Source organism: Manis pentadactyla, chromosome 7 (assembly GCF_030020395.1).
Source record: "Manis pentadactyla isolate mManPen7 chromosome 7, mManPen7.hap1, whole genome shotgun sequence".
Lineage (NCBI taxonomy): Eukaryota > Metazoa > Chordata > Mammalia > Pholidota > Manidae > Manis > Manis pentadactyla.
In genome coordinates this window covers 49635449-49652494 of record NC_080025.1, presented here as the reverse complement: position 1 = coordinate 49652494, position 17046 = coordinate 49635449, and the positions used below count along the sequence as shown (strand labels likewise).

At 36.7% G+C, this 17046-nt stretch overlaps 1 protein-coding gene across 13 annotated transcripts in view; it reads right to left on the bottom strand.

Moving 5' to 3' along the window:
- Positions 1 to 16073, bottom strand: part of LOC118929068 (cytochrome c oxidase assembly factor 1 homolog) — a 107787-nt gene extending 91714 nt beyond the window's left edge. For 4 of the 13 annotated variants that reach the window (XM_057504369.1, XM_057504372.1, XM_057504374.1 and 1 more), the window contains exon 1: positions 15958 to 16063. The gene's annotated coding sequence lies outside the window, so the exon portion shown is untranslated. Of the gene's footprint in view, positions 1 to 15927 lie in introns of all 13 variants that reach the window. The other 9 variants (XM_057504373.1, XM_036918889.2, XM_057504375.1 and 6 more) reach the window with 4 other exon arrangements.
- Between the last annotated feature and the right edge of the window lie 973 nt (positions 16074 to 17046).

Genomic DNA, 17046 nt, shown 5'->3' with positions numbered 1-17046 from the left:
AAATAAACAACATAACCTTACACCTCAAGGAACTAGAAAGAGATCAAGCTAAGCTCAAAGTTAGCAGAAGGAAAGAAATAAAAAGAATGAGAATAGAAATAAATGAAATTTAGACCGAAAAAGAATAGATCAACAAAACTAAAAGCTGGATTTTTAAATAAAATAAACAAAATTCACAATCCTTTAGCAAGACTAAAATGGAATACTCAAAATCAGAAATTAAAGAGGAAGCATTATCTGATACCATCCAAATACAAAAACAAAAGGTCAGAAGAGATTACTATAAACAATTATATGTCACCAAATTGGATAACCCAGATGAAATGGGCAAATTCCTAAAAATATACAACGTACCAAAAATAAATCAGGAATAGAAAAATATGAACAGACCAATAACCAGTAAGACTGAATCAGTAATTAAAAATATTCCAAACAAAAATAAAATAAAAACCAGGACCAGCTAGTTTCATTAGTGAATTATACAAAACATTTGAAAAACAACAATCTTTCTTACACTCTTTAAAACAATAGAAGAGGGGGTAACACTCAGAACTCATTTTACAAGGCCAGCATTATCTTGATAACAAAGTTAGATAAGGACACTTCAAGAAAAGAAAACTACAGGCCAATATATCTGATGAATGAGGACTCAAAATTTCTCAACAAAATACTAGCAAACCCAATTCAATAGCACATTAAAAGGTCACACATGACCAAGCTGAGATTTACTCCTAAGATGCAAGGACAGCATGACATCTGCAAATCAGTAGTGTGGTTTAACAGAATAAGTTTAAAATCATGATCATCTCTATAGAAATGCAAAAACCATAACAAAAATTCCATGTCCTTTCATGAAAAAAACTCCCAATAAGGTATATAAGTAACACACATCAGTATAACAAAGGCCACATATGACCAGACAGTAGCTATCATACTCAATAGTGAAAGGAGGAAAGCTTTTCCTCTAAGATCAAGAACAAGAAAGGATGTTCACTTTCATCATTCCCATTCAAATTGTACTGGAAGTCCTAGCCAGAGCAAGTAGATTAAAAAAATAAATAAATAAAAGATATCCAAATTGGAAAGGAAGAAGAAAATTGTCTGTTTTTGCAGGTAACATATTTTATATAGGAAACCCTAAAGACCAACCACATCAAAAGACTTTTAAAGCTAATCAATAAATTCAGTAAAGTTACAGAATACAGTATCAACATACAGAAATCAATTGCATTTCTATACACTCACAATGAAATACCTGAAAAACAATGAAAGCAACCCCCTTTATAACAGCACCAAAAAACAACAAAATACTTAGGAATACATTTACCCAAGGAGGTGAAAGATCTCTACTCTAAAAACTATAAGACAAAAGAAATTTAAGAAGACGCAAATAAATGTAAATATAGCTCATGTTCATGAACTGAAGACATAATATTGTTAAAATAGCAATACTACCCAAAGCAATCTATAAATTCAATGAACTCCCTATGAAAATTTCAATGGCATTTTTTTACCAAAATAGAAATAACAATTCTAAAATCTGTATGTAACCACAAAAGATCCAGAAAGCCAAATCAATCCTGAGGAAGAAGAGCAACTTCTTAGTTTCTAACTATATTACAAAGATATAGTAATCAGAACAGTATCAAACTGGCATAAAAACAGATACAAAGACCAATGGAACAGAATAGAGAGCCCAGAAATACACCAACACATATACAGTCAACTAACAGTTGGCAGGGGAGTCAAGAATACTCAATGAGGAAAAAATAGTTTCTTCAATAAATGTTGGGAAAACTGTATATTCACATGCAAAAGAATGTAATTAGAGCTTTATCTTCTATCACTCACAAAAATTAACCTAGAAATGGATTAAAGTCTTCAATGTAAGCCCTTAAACTATAAAACTCCTATAAGTAAACAGAGGAGAAAAAGCTCCTTGACATTACTCTTGGCCATCACTTTTGATACAACACCAAAAACACAAGCCACAAAAGGAAAAAAATCAACTAACAGTACTACATCAAATTAAAAAGGTTCTGCAACAGCAAAAAAAAAAAAGTAACTAAAAAAGAAAAAGCAATCTACAGAAAGAGAGAATTATTTGCAAATCATAAGGTTTAATATCTCAAATACATAAAAACTCATATACCTCAAAAGCAAAAAAAAAAATCTGATTTAAAAATAGGCAGAGTACTGAATAGACATTTTTCCAAAGAAGACATACAAATGGCCAACAGGTACAGGAAAAGATACTCACCATCACTAACCATCAGGGAAATGGAAATCAAAACCACAGTGAGATATAACCTCACATCTGTTAGTGTCTGTCCTCAAAAAAAACAAAACAAAACAAACTATAAGAGATAAGTGCTGGTGAGGATGTGGAGAAAAGTGAACTCTTGTGCACTGTTGGTGGGAATGTAAATTAGCATAGAACTTTGGAAAACAATATGGAGATTCCTCAAAAAATTAGAATAGAACTACCATATGTTCTAGCATTCCCACTTTGGGTATATATCCAAAGGAAATTAAATCACTGTCAAAGAGCTATACACACTCCGATCTTCACTACAGCATTATTCACATAGCCAACACATGGAAATAACATGTGTCAACTGATGAAAGAATGTATTAAGAAAATGTTGTATGTATGTATGTGTATATATATATGTATTATGTATACATGCACATACCTATAAAAATAGAATATTAATCAGTCATAACAACAAGATGGAAATCTTGCTGTTTGGAACAACACTGATGGATGGACCTTGAGAGTATTATGACATGAGACCAGGAAAAACATTTAATGTATGATGTGGAACCTAAAAGGGCCAAACTCATAAGAACAGTAGAATAGTGTTTGCTACAGTTTAGGGAGTAGGAGAAATGGGGAGATGTTTGTCAAAGGGTACTTCCACTTATAAGATGAATAAATTCTGAGGATCTAATATACAGCATGGTGACTATAGTTAACAACACTGTATTCTATACTTGAAAGTTGCTAAGAGAGTAGAATTTAAATGTTCTCACTACATACCCACACACTATTGGTAACTATGTGTGGTGACAGAGGTATTAACTGACCCTACTGTAGTACTCATTTCAAATTATATATGTTGTATATCTTTCAACTTTATATATCTTGTATATCATCACATTACATATCTTAAATTTACACAATGCTACATGTCAATTATATCTTAATAAACCTAGCGGAAAAAATTTAAAACCTTAAAAAAGAAACATTAATCTAAATGCCAAGTAAAAATCCTTGTAAAAATTGAAATACTATATTTACATATAGTCATTCTTTAAGTGAAAATTTAAAACATATCATGATTACCTGTCCTGTTCAGTAGTCTTTCATGACAAATAGTCTAGATGTAAAACAATTTCATTCATCTTTCTATTGATTGTGGCCAAATTCACCGTGCATCAATAAGCATCTTCCAGTTGAATGTTAGGGTACATGATGCTATATAAGCTCTTTTACTTTTTAAAATGATAACTATTTTGCCTGCTTATTCTGATTTTGATTTTGCCTTTGAAATTAATATTGCTTTTACTAATTCAGATTTTATATTAAGTTCTCACTTCATGTTGGAGTATTCCATAAAAACATTCATACTTCCACTTTGCAATTCTTCTGTATTTATTTAAAGTCTATAAAATAAAAATAAAAACTCTAAAAATACAGTGCATATTCTGAACTCAAAAACACAGCAAACATTATTCAGTATTTACATACACAGCATTGAGATTTCAAAGCAAAGTTACAGTGCTACACAGAACAACGTTGTATCTGCCAATTTACAGATTTATTTTGCTCCCAAACTTATTTCCTCAACACCACTCATAGAATTTATATATATACTATGCATATGAACTTAATACTTATTTATAAGAATAGTTCACCGTTAGCAGCAGATAGACCATGAAAACATTTTTATTAGATGGCAACAAATATGAGTAAGATTGATTAGATCATAAAGCTTTTCTCCTAGAAGCTCCTTCTAAGATCCCAGAAATGTGCACCTCTACTTTCTACTCAGTGTGTCAACAATACCCTGTTCTTCTTGCTTTCCACCTTATGTTAATGGAGCTCTCAGAATCAGTGGTTTCCAATCATATCGACTGTTGAGCTTTAATTCTCAAGAAATTTTTCATTCTTTTTTCTGTTTTCCTAACTTTTTAATAACTTTCCTCAGGATCTGGGATTTCAATAAACAAAATTTTCCCAAGAAATGCTAGGAATGCCTTCTCATATGGAAACACTACTTGATCAAGAGATCATCTGCTTTGAACATTCAGAATTTGTCATAAGGTGAACAGTGTCCATCAGAAGAGTTACTTCTCAACAATATTCACCAAATATTCTTTATTGTATTTCCCTTGTATTCAAATTTCCAGATAACCTGGCAATGCCAGCTTGAGCTTTTTCAGGATTTACAGGGTAAAAACGATTGGTTTCAGTTTTGCTCTTTGCCAACTTAGAATTCATGAGTCTTGGGTTCTACATTAATTTCCACTCATTCTTGGGCTTTTCAGTTTTCCAAATTGTATGGTTACTGTCTCCTTTCTCAATCTTCTTGTCCATTGGGTCCTTATTGTAGTTTTAGTGGGCTTTCAACAGGAAGCAAGACAAGTCAATCTACTTAGTCCCACAGGAATCACATTTTTAACAAGTATCTTAAGTGATCCTAATGTAAGTGGTCCCAAAATTACATTTCCAAACATTGAACTACAGGATAATCAGAAGTAAGTACCCAGAATAGTGAGCAGAAGTAGAAATAGTTGAGGAAGTTCAGGATGTTTATCAAGGATAAATATGGGTGCCACCACAGCTACTTTAATAGCTCAAGGGCTAATGGGAGAAGGGAAGTTAGGCTTGTTCTCTATGCCTCCAAGGAAAACTAGGACCAGTATGGGGAAATGAAGCCCAAAAACCTGGCACAGGATAGAGAAGTCCCTTCTTAACAGACAAAACTATCCCAAAAAGGAATGAACTCCCTCGGGAAACTAGAAAGTTAAGAACAGGTTGCAAAGCTATCATATTCGGGATGCCACTAACAGGAACTAAGCCCTAGATCGTTGTGCAGTACAACTGGCTCCTGAGCAAGGCTAACATACATAAAAACAAACCTAAAACCTAATAAAATGTTAGAAAAATGAAATTACAAAAACAAAGCCATTTTAAGCATACTAAGAGAAAGCTTCCACATATTAAGGATTATCTACACTTGGAATATAATAGGTAATGACTAACTGATCCTAAATTTAAATTTCTTTTTCTCAGTTGGAATGTAGTTTTTTTCCCCCACCCAGAATCTGCAGTCAGATGTGCATTTATCCCTAGATTTAATCTGGGAAATTGAAAAGTGACAAAGCCATGAGTTCCTGATTGCTGTGAAAACGACCCTATGAGCTACAAGATTTCATATATTATGAAGCATCTTTTCTTTACCTAAAAGGCACATTGGCTTAAAAATGCATCTCCCTGCATCTACTCTCCACATCTCCTTCAATCAAGGAACAAAGATATCAGAAAGGGTGAAACACAATGAACAAGGGAAATGTGGCATGACAGGAGGCCACAGCAGTAGACCGAGAGGCCAGATCACAGGGTGCGGTTGGGAGAGAGGAATGTTGTGGGTCAAGTATTTCAGATTTACTCTGAGTATAATGGTAAATAACACAGTTCTTCAGGCAGGAGATCGATGTGATCAGATTTTATATATTCTTTAATGGCTTTTGTGTGAAATATAAAAAGGAAGTATTACTACATTTGGGCAAACCAATTAAGAAGCAGAATTGACATGAAAGACAATGGTAATTTGGACCAGGATAACAGATGCAAAGATGAAGTCACCACATTTGAGATACTACCTGAAAGGTAGAACCACAAGAATGTTAAGAGGTCTTAAAGATGATCCCAGTTATCTTTCATGAGCATCTGGATAAACGGTGGTCCCAGTCCCCTGGGAATATATAGTGCCCAATGTTAGGTTGCTGGAAGAGTAGGGATAAAGGGAATGCCTTTTTGAGTGAGTTGGTTTGAAAACCTATGACTCATCTAAGTGTGAATGTCTTACAAGCACCAGTTCATCATTTCTCACTGAAAACCTCCATTAAAGCTGAAATTCAGGATGCTGACAATCAAAATCAAAATCTTCTGATTAATCCATGTCACCACTTGTGAGGGCTGTTATACATATGTGCTCCTACATGTGATAGGGAAAGCTGCACTATACAACACCTTAAGTCTCACTTACAAGACTTTATGACTCATAGATTCATCCATGACACTGGAGTTATTCTTGCCACAAAGGTTAAACTTAAGGAAATAGTTAACTCATAACTGTGCAAACATTTAAAACCATTTGAAAACAAATATGAAAGTATTAACAGACAAAACTACCCCCAAGAAGTAATGAACTCCCTTGAGAAACAAGAAACTCAAGAACAGGCTTTTATCCACAGATTGCTTTGCTAGGGATACTAAAACCGTAAGACAGATTTTGGACTAGATTCAAGAAAACCGATTTGAGAGTTAAATGTTAATTCTTAATTAATTGTCCTGTTTTTCTAAAGTAGAAACTTACAACAATTATTTTCCAGCGAACAAGCAGCAGCTGATTTTTATGTCCTATTATAGCACAACACTGCCACCCTTTGGAAGACATCACTAGCACAATGTTTTTATTCAGAGTCAAGACTGGGAGTTTCCCAAAGAAAATGAAAAGAGATTGTGTTGATTTGTTCTTTCTAGACAATCTACTTGGATAAAAACCACGGATGCCCTGGTTTTTGAGCTGCTGCTACCCCTTGATTGCCTGGCTCTGGTGGCTGGGGGCAGCGGGGGTGGGGAGGCCTTGTGTTTCTGGGGTCCCATGGGAATGTAACAATTGGAGAGCTACTTCTTGGCAGGCTACCGCCCCCAGGACACTACACAGAACTGACAGTGGACTGAAACATATCCCCAGCCTCTCTGGGAAAGAAGCCTACTTGCCTGGGTGCTTTGGCCTTGGAGCAGGGGTTTGACACACATCTAGAGGCTACAAAGGCTCTTAGGGAGCTCAGGCTGTGGGATGCCATTTTTGCACTCTGCCTTGCTACAACACACCAATGTCTCAAAGAAAGGAGCTGGTACACTTGACTGGAACCCCAATTCTTGGGTCTACTGTCCAGGTGACATCTCCAGATCGCATGACTCTGGGTCCCACAAGATTGTACATATTTGCATTCTTTAAAAGCTGTTGGGTGAAGATCTAGCTTCCAATCAGCCTGAATCTAAGTGCTGATATCCCCCCTCTGGGACCCTGGTCTCAGCACACCCACTGCTACGGTATTAAAAATAAGCAGCCGGGACAATCACAGAGGTTTGAAAACAACCAAGTCCTAAGGCAGAGTTGAATAAGGATCATATCCTGCACAAGGCTAACCTTCAAGATGGAGAGAAGTGGCTATTTCATCTATTGCATAGAAATCAACAGAGAGAGTGAAGCAAAATAAAAGAACAGAAGAGTATGTTCCAAACAAAAAAATAAGACAAAACTTCAGAAAGAAAAAACCTTAATGAATTAGAATAAATAATTTATCTGATAAAGAGTTCAAAGTAATGGTCATAAAGATGCACACCAAACTCAGAAGAATGGATGAGCACTGTAAGAATTTCAACAGAGATAGAAAATATAAGAAAGCCCTAAACAGAAGTCACAGAAGTGAATATATAATAACTGCACTGAAAAATACAATAGAGGGGTTCAACAGCAGACTAGATGAAGCAGAGGGTAGCTATACTTACATCAGACAAAACAGAATTCAAAACAAAGACTGTAATAAAAGACAAAGAAGGGCATTGTGTATTTATAAAGGCACTAATCCAAAAAGACACAACATTTGTAAATATTTATGCACCCAAAAGAGGAACACCTAAGTACATAAAGTAAATATTAACAAACCTAAAATGAGAAAAAGACAGTAACACAGTAACAGTAGGGAATTGAATAGCCCAGTTACATCAATGGATAGATCACCCAGACAGAAAAATAATGAAGGAAACACTGACTTTAAATGACATGTTAGACCAGATAGGCTTAACAGATATATAAAGAATATTCCATCCAAAAGTAAAAGAATACACACTCTTTTCAAGTGCACATGAAACATTTTCCAGGACAGATCATGTTAGCCACAAAATAAGCCTTAACAAATTTCAGATTGATTTAATCTCAAGCACCTTTTCCAATCACAATGTTAAGAGACCAGAAATCAATTATAAGAAGAAAACTAGAAAATTCACAAATATGTGGAGACTAAACAACAGGCTACTTAACAACCAATGGGACAATGGTGAAATCAAAAAATATAAATGAAAATGGAAATATACCCAAACTGATGGAATATAGCAAAGGCAGCTCTCAGAGGGAAGTTCTTACATATAAATGTAGAGAAACAAGAAAATGGTGAAATAACGAACCTAACTTTATACCTCAAGGCACTAGAAAAACAAGAACCAAGAACTAAGTTAGTAGAAGAAAGAAAATAACAAAGACCAGTACAGAAATAAGTCAGAGACAAAACAAGACAACAGAAAACATCTATGAAACCAAGAGCTGATTCTTAGAAAGATAAAGAAAATTGACAAACTTTTATTTACACACCAAGAAAAAAAGAGAAAGAATTCAAAGACAACATAGAGATGGCTAAGAAGTACATGAAAAGACGCTCAACATCACTGATCATTAGGGAAATGCAAATCAAAACCACAAAGAGCTATCACCTCACACTTGTTATAATGGCTATTATCAAAAGACAAGAAATAACAACTTTGACAAGGATGTGCAGAAAAGGGTGCCCTTGTGCTGCTGGGAATGTAAACTGGTACAGCCACTATGGAAAACAATCTGATGGTTCCTCAAAAAATTAAAAATAGAACTACTACACGATCCAGCAATTCCATTCCTGGATATTTATCCAAACAAAACAAAAACACTAACTCAAAAAGTTACATGCACCCCCCCCATGTTCACTTCAGCATTATTTATAGTAGCCAAGATATGGAAACAACCTAGGTGTCCATCAACAAATGAATGATTAAAGAAAATGTGTTATATGCATATACAATGGAATGTTATTCCACCATAAAAAATGAAATTTTGCCATTTGTAACAACATGGATGGACCTTGAGGGCATTATGCTAAGTGATATAAATCAAATACAATTGCATCAAAAAGAATAAAAAACCTAGGAATAAATTTAACCAAGGACGTGAAGAATAGAAAACCAGAAAAAAAAACCCATGCATATGTGATAAATTAAGAGAAAAACAAATACCATATAATCTCACTTATATGTGGAATCTCAAAAAAAATAATAAAACACCAAACATAATACAGATAACACACTGGTGGCTGCCAGAGGGAGTGGGTGGAGGTGGGCAAAATGAATGAAGGGAATCAAAATGTACAAACTTGCAGTTTTAAAATAAGTTCTGGGGATGTAATATACTGCACAGGGATTATAGTTAATACCGTATTGTGTATTTGAAAGTTTAGGAGAGTAAATCTTAAAAGCTCTCAAGAAAAAATTCTGTAACGATGTATGGTGACAAGTTAACTAGACTTACTACGGAGATAATTTGCATTTATAAAAACATCAGATTTATTATGCTGTATAGTGCAGAGAAAAGGCAGGGATGCAACCTTACTGCTTCCCAAAATAAAAAGCACAAAACTGACATTTTACTTTTTGGTTTTGGTTACTTGAGGGAAAGGTGGGACCACGAAGAGGTAAGTTTTTGAGATCAGGTGTGTGTCCCGATTATAACAGTATTTACACAGATCTATGCATGTGCTAAAATTCATAGACCTATAAAGCAAACAGCAATAGTCCATTTTACTATATGATAATTCTTAAAAGACACATACAGAATAAGTGCATAAAAGTACACAATGCTCTCTTTACAGAAAGGAAGAAAAGTCATAAAAGTTAGAAGGCAAAAGTATTCCAAGGAAATTCAACAGTTTTGCCATTATAACCCAAAGGCCCAAGGCCCAATTAAAATTAGATAGGTCCTCATCTGACAAGCATGTTGAAATATTTAAATATTGACTTAGAAGTGTTTCTAATGGCTACCAATGTACAAGAGAAGTAAATCACCTCATCCCTAGCCTAGACAGGTCTGATGAAAGGTAACAATCTACTACTAAAAACCAGGAAGCAATATTCACTTTTGAAATTCTAGTAACCTCAAAAGAAGTCCTATAAAAGCATTTTTGTGTGACTGTGTTTTGTCTGCCTCAACAAGCTGCAGCATATTGACCTTTTAAAGGGAATCGGATGATCAGCTATGGAAGTGCATTTTTCTGATAATATTTCTTTCTCTAAAAAAAAAAAAAAAAGCAGTTCCTGTGTGGTGGTCTCCAATAGGTTTTTCACAATGGTATAAAGGTCATATCAAAGTGTGGGCAAAGGGTTTGTTTGTGTTTTTATAGAGGATCAAAGCCTAATTTGGCTACCCAGAAACCAAATTAAGATACAATATGAGGAAGAACTTCCAACATCAACATCCTCTGGAAGAGTCATTCCAGAAGATGACCATCAAAAAACTTCAACAAAGATCCTGGCGCTGTCGCAGTTGTAGCTGCATTCATCCCGCCGGTTCCTGGACTTGCCGTTGGAATGAAGAAGGAGATACCTAAGCTGGCCTGTGCATACAGTAAAACAACAAATTTGACTAGTTCTATATTGTCGGAACTCAACCAAGAATTAGGAGAAGTGCGAGTTGCAGTGCTTCAAAATCATGCTTCTATAGACTATCTGTTGTTAAAAGAACATATGGGATGTGAACAGTTTCCAGGAATGTGTTGTTTTAATCTGTCTGATTTTTCTCAAACTATTCAAAATCAGTTAGACAATATCCATCATGTTATTGATAAGTTTTCACAAATGCCTGGGTTACCTAACTGGTTTTCTTGGTTTCACTGGATATGGCTGGTAATTGTAGGTCTGCTTTTGTTATGTAACTGTATTCCTATTCTGTTAATGTGTATATGCAATCTAATTAGCAGTTTGTTAAAACCTATACATGCTTATGTTACTCTACAAGAAGATATGTCAAAGAAATAATCAATCTTCTCATGTTTTCTTCTGTCTGCTACTTCTATAGCTTTTCTTCTTCCTTCCTAATTACAGTCCTTTAGTAGAATTTGTGCCTCATATTTAAAATTACCGAGTATCATAATTCTTCCAAGCGGTAAAGATACCTCAAGACAAGTGCTGGGCATAGAAGCCACAGGGCATAAATCTGCAAAGAAGTAAAAAGCTAACCTTTTCAAAGAATATTTCTTCTCTCTCACTTACCAAATTTACGTTTCCCTGTATGGCCCCGGAAGACGGCTGGTTAGCCAGAGACGGGTAAGATTCCTCAAGGGAGGCACAGTCGCAGGGGGGCCATCAGGTGAGAAATTGGGGGTCAACAGAGGTGAGGCTTAGAACCTCACCCCCCCTGTTTTGAGAAAAATATTCTGCATCCATGGATGTTTTGTTGCCCTTGTCTAGCTTGGATTAATACTTAGTCTATAGGCACAAACCTGACCATCTACACTTGCCTTCTTACAGCACTAACTTAGGCTTTCTATCTTTATCTTGCATCTACCTACCACTTCAGCATTTTATTTAAAAAATAAGGGAGAAATGTGGGATTCACATAAAAATCAAATGAATAATCATATCTGACTTGATTGTTTATAGTTCATGATGCATGATCAAAACCGAAAGTTTCTGTGATATGACTGCCCTTACACTGTTCACCGTGTAAGAACTTATTCACTATGTAAGAACTTCTTCACCATGTAAGAACTTATTCGTTATGCTTCAGAAGATTGGAGACTGTTGAGAATTAGGCTTGGGGTTGATTAATGATTGTTTATTGAGTCCCCTATACAGAATTTTATTGTTGTAAACAACCATTTGATCAATAAATATGAGAGGTGCCCTCTCAAAAAAAAATAAAAGGTACGTAGGCTAAAATATTTGGTATAGTTATTTACAATTTACTGGCATTTCAATTTTTAAAAAAATAAATCTTACTGCTTGCTCAAAAAAAAAAAAAAGCTGTGGCACAAACAGGCCAAGCTGGGTACTCAGCATCTATGTAAACTTGGTATTTACTGAGTGCTGGGCAAGACACATATAAATTTAAGTTATATTAAAGTTCCAAGGGGTTGGAGCATCTAACTCCATCTGGGGACCTTTCCCAGTGCATCCGCAGATGCCAGGTGCCCTAAGGTACCAAGAGCCCCCAGGAAGACAGATGACCAGGTGAGAGCCCAGATGACAAACAGATGCAAACCAAGAGCAAAAGACATATTAACACACTTGTCCCTCCTGCTTCTCCTGATAATATGCTTGCTGTTTACTATGTGGTACAAGCTGTTAACAGCGATGAGGGAATACTAAAAAATGAGTTTATGAAAGATGTTGCAACTGGAGGGGGTGCAGAGGAGGGAAGGTCTGGCAGGCAGCATGACATCTTAGTTTTCTAAGATTTGGCTGAGCATACTGTTGTCTTGTTTTTCTACATTTCCCCATTGATCTTTGGGAAGCCACAGTTATTAAGAGGGATCCCAGTACTCACAGCTTACAGTTCCAATATCAGGGAAATGCCTGAAAAAACGGTACAGCAATAAAGAATAATGTTAGTCATTTCCCATCCCTTGCTAATTAATGACATGATATCTTTGCACTAGGGGAGGTAAATTTGCCTGTCAGAAGCAGCAGTATTCACAATGTGAAAATTGAGGAGGAAACCTCACTAAAGTGGAATCAGGAGGCCAGCAGGGGGAGCTCTCACACCCACCAATCCTTGTCAGTTGCAGACCCACCAGAATGAAAAGACAGACTCTTTCCAAGTCATACAGTTTTAGCTACTTAACTATCCAGCAAGAGAAAATATTTATCTGCCTTCTCTCCTCACCCCCAACAATCTGCAGCAATAGCCCAGCCAATGAGAGGCTATCCTATGTGGGACATCCAGTTTCTTCCAATTCCCTCCCAACTCTGTCCTTTCCTCTGTAAAGCAGCACTCCTCTCGTTGGTTCTCCAGACATACCTATGGTTTTGCCATAGCTTCTTGTCCCAAAGTGCAATTCTCTGCTAGTCCCTAATAAATCCACTTTGCTGGAAAAACAACTAACGGTTTTATTTTTTAGATTAACAAAAGCATACCAAAGTATTTGTCAAAGCATCCACCACCCAGCAGAATGGTAACAGAGGAATCCAGGCTTTTAAAGGAACTGTAGGCAAAGCCATCTCCATTTTAGGATCTGCCATAATGGCTAATTTGCCCCCAGAAGACTAAAAACACAGAATTAAGAAAAAAACAAACAAAAACCCAAAAGCTTGGACCATAAAGAAGTTTAGGATTTGGGAAACTAACCTGCCAAGTACACCTTTTATTTAATCTGAATTCAAATAATTTTAAAACTCAAAGACCTCTAAGTCCAAGACAAAAACTGTATGCCTTCAATTAGGAAATGGCTCTTTGAACTTATATTTTTAGAAAAGTAAATGTGGTAAGTGCCTAAATTACAGTTCTTTTAAACCTCATATTTTATGTGAATGACAAAAACACTGAAACATATTGGCAGTTCCTCAATAAATTAAATAAAGTTTTACCCTATGATCCAGCAATTCCATTCCTGGGTATACACCCAAAAGAATTCAGATTTATCTGTATGCTATGTTCGTAACATACAACTTTTTCTAGGGAGCTATGGTATACAGCTTTCCTCGATTTCTCAAAATGTTCAAAGACCCTAAAAATATTTTAATTACCACTATCTTTAAAACAATGAAATGAGAAGAACAAATACCAAAATAATGTTAATAGGATTTTATAAAACTATTATTTCCAGCATTTCCCAAACAAAACAGATTTGACACATTCAAGCTCTGCACACATAAAATCTTCAAAGAAACTTCTGCTAGCATGAGATAAGTACCTATTTGGTAATCAACTGTCAAATACGGCTCTCACAAATCTAATGCAGTATAGTATTCTTTTAAACATGAATAAAAGAATAAGGGAGTGACTTAAAGGAGTCTGTTTAAAATAGAAAATTAAATGAACCAACAAAGCTGAAGCAAATTATAGCATATTTTTCAAAGCAGAGAGATAGGGAGGTACCGGTGTCTAAAACAATAACTACAAGGTTAAAAATAATACCAGGGACCAGATGTCACACTGACCAAGGGTAGTATATTGGTTTCTATAACTCCTGCAATTAAAGAACATTTAACTTAAGTATCCGAAACTCTAACCAAAAGCCTTTTAAAGGAAAATATTTAGAATCCTGATTTCACCAAAATGGAGAACATTAGTATAGTAAAGTATATAAAACAAACTTAAAATAGACTGAAAATATCTGTCACATATCTTAACAGTCAGAGGCTTAATTATCTCGACACAAAGAACTACAAACCAACAGAGAAAAGACAAAATTTAGTGGGGAATGGATAAATTATATAAACTATTTCCCCCTCCCTCCTTTTTCAAATCTTACAGGTTCTTCACAGCATTTTTTCCTGGCCCTAGTCCTTCACACATCTAAGTTGTTGTGCAACTCACTTTCTGAATTAGCCCACAGATTTTTAACACGGTCTCTAAGAAGAGTAAAAATTAACCTCAGGTGCTTTCATTTAAGGGTGCTGCATAAAGGAATGAGGTGGGATAGGAGGGAAGTCATTAAAGACTGCTAATGGTTACAGGGCTTCTTTTTGGGGTGAGGAAAGTGTTCTAAAATTGTGCTGATGGCTGTACAACTTTGTGAATGTAGTACATATCAATGCACATTTTAAATGGGTTAAATGGGTTAACTATGTTAACTATATTTCAATGTTATTTTTTATAAAGACCTGTAGAATGCGTATCTTTTTCCTTTTTTTTTCACTATATTCCTAGCTTCTAAAACAATACCTGGCAATATTAAGAGTTCAATACATTCTGAAAAAAATGGAAAAATAAATTTCAAAATGTCGGTAAACCATTATAAAATTTGTCATATCCAAAGTAATGAAATTACTGCAGGTTGGCCTAACAGAAGCATGTGTATACGTAGGCATGCTTTCCATGAAAAGAGTCTGTAAAACTCAGAAGCAAGACACTGAAGGGTCTTAAAGCCAGGCTAAGGCATTTATATTATCCTGATCCAATGGGAAAGTAAGATTTTAAGCAGAGGAATAATACAATCAGATCTGTGTTTCAAGTGTGCAAAGTGGAAGTAAAGAGTTAATTCTCTCCAAAGGTGAAGTAGAGTCATAAACACCTAAGAAATAGAACTACCCTTCAGGTGAGATGGGGAGGAGTCAAGGAAGGTACGAGGGGGAAGCAAGTAACAAAATACAAAAATCTTGGTGGATTTTCAAAATTACACACAGCACACCGCTGACACACACACACACGCCGTCGCCCACACTGAAAATCACTTTCATAGTCAACCTCTGTATGAAGGTCGTGTAATGGGGACAAAAATTACAATGACCGCTGAGCCATAAAGTTATTTTTTACAATCATTTGGGCACGATCCTCCTCGGAGTTTTTCAACTTAGGACCATGAACAAAGTGCCCCAACTCTTCACAAATGTTTTCTTGACAAAGCTCAGCGAGACTGCAGGGCAAGGCCATCGTCATCTACCCACGTTCTCACACTCCGGGATGAGGGGGTCAGTCTGGCTAATCTCAAGGCGCGGAGCCCACCAAGAGCCCCCCGGCGCCAAGCACGCCGCGGAGGAAGGTCGCGCGACCCGGCGAAGGCGCGAGCCGCCGGGAGGTGACCCCCAGGGGACTCCCCTTACAGCAGCCCACCCCGCGCGGCCGCCGGACTGCGGGAAGAAACGCTTGTGAGAGTAGGAGATACCGGGACTCTTTCTCCCGGGGGAAATCTAACCTGCCAGGAATGACAGTACCACGCCGGAGACAGGGTGAAGTGCCCTTTCAGCCGTGAGCAGCGGCTGCAACTGGGTGACCAGCGCGCTCCGCTAAGAGCAAAAGAGACACCCCCAGAAGCAGTCGAGACTTCCGGCGTCTCCTCCTCGCGGGGCTAGAGTGTCGAGTCGCGCGAGCCGCTGGCGAAATGCGGCCCAGCGCCCCCCAGGGGCAGATCCCAGACAGAGACGACCTGGGCCGCCTGACCGCCCCTTTCCAAACGCTCGGAGTCGTGTTCCCAAGGGGTTAGGCGACTCAAAGCCCGGCTTTTTTGTTTTCTGTGTCCCGTTAGTCTCCAACATACGTCCAGTCCAGCAGCGCCTGCAGAGAAAATTTAAACCACCGGTAGCGCTTCATATGTAGCGCTTCATAGCTGGCGCCTCAGCCGACCTCCGAGGACACAAAACCACGGGCCATTTGAGCCCTACTCGCACTGAGGTCCATTTTGCCCCATTCGGCTGCGAAATTTGGCAACACAATTTTCTTTTATTCACCAAATACTTAATAATGCCTCCTGTGCTCCGGAGAATGCAGGGATAATAAAGAACTGTAATGGTTCTCATGGAATTTAGCAGTAATATGGATAATAATGGTATTTACCTCATAGATTTGTCCTGAGTATTAAAGCACTTAGAATAGTGTCTGGCACTTCGTAAGTGCTCAATAAACATTAGCTATTATTTTCATATTGATCATTCATTGCCTTTATTACCACCGTTATCGTCGTCACTTACGTTTTTAGTGTCAAGCTTGGAGTCCAAGCTTTCCTCTACAAAGCAATGCATCTCACATTATCAAAGTAGCCTTTTGTTAAATTACGAATCCACAGAATAGTTCTTTTATGAAGAATTAATCGAAACTAATCAGATTTTGAGGCACTTGAACTACAGGACTATTTCAGTGGTTTCTTAAACAGAGGAAATGAAATAAAATGGGCATTGATTGAGTAATCATTGATCTGACATTGACTATTGACTTCTTAAATTTCTGAAGAACGAGATCAAGATTGCAGTGCCCTTGGAGTGTGTCGATTGCCAACAATATAAATGTG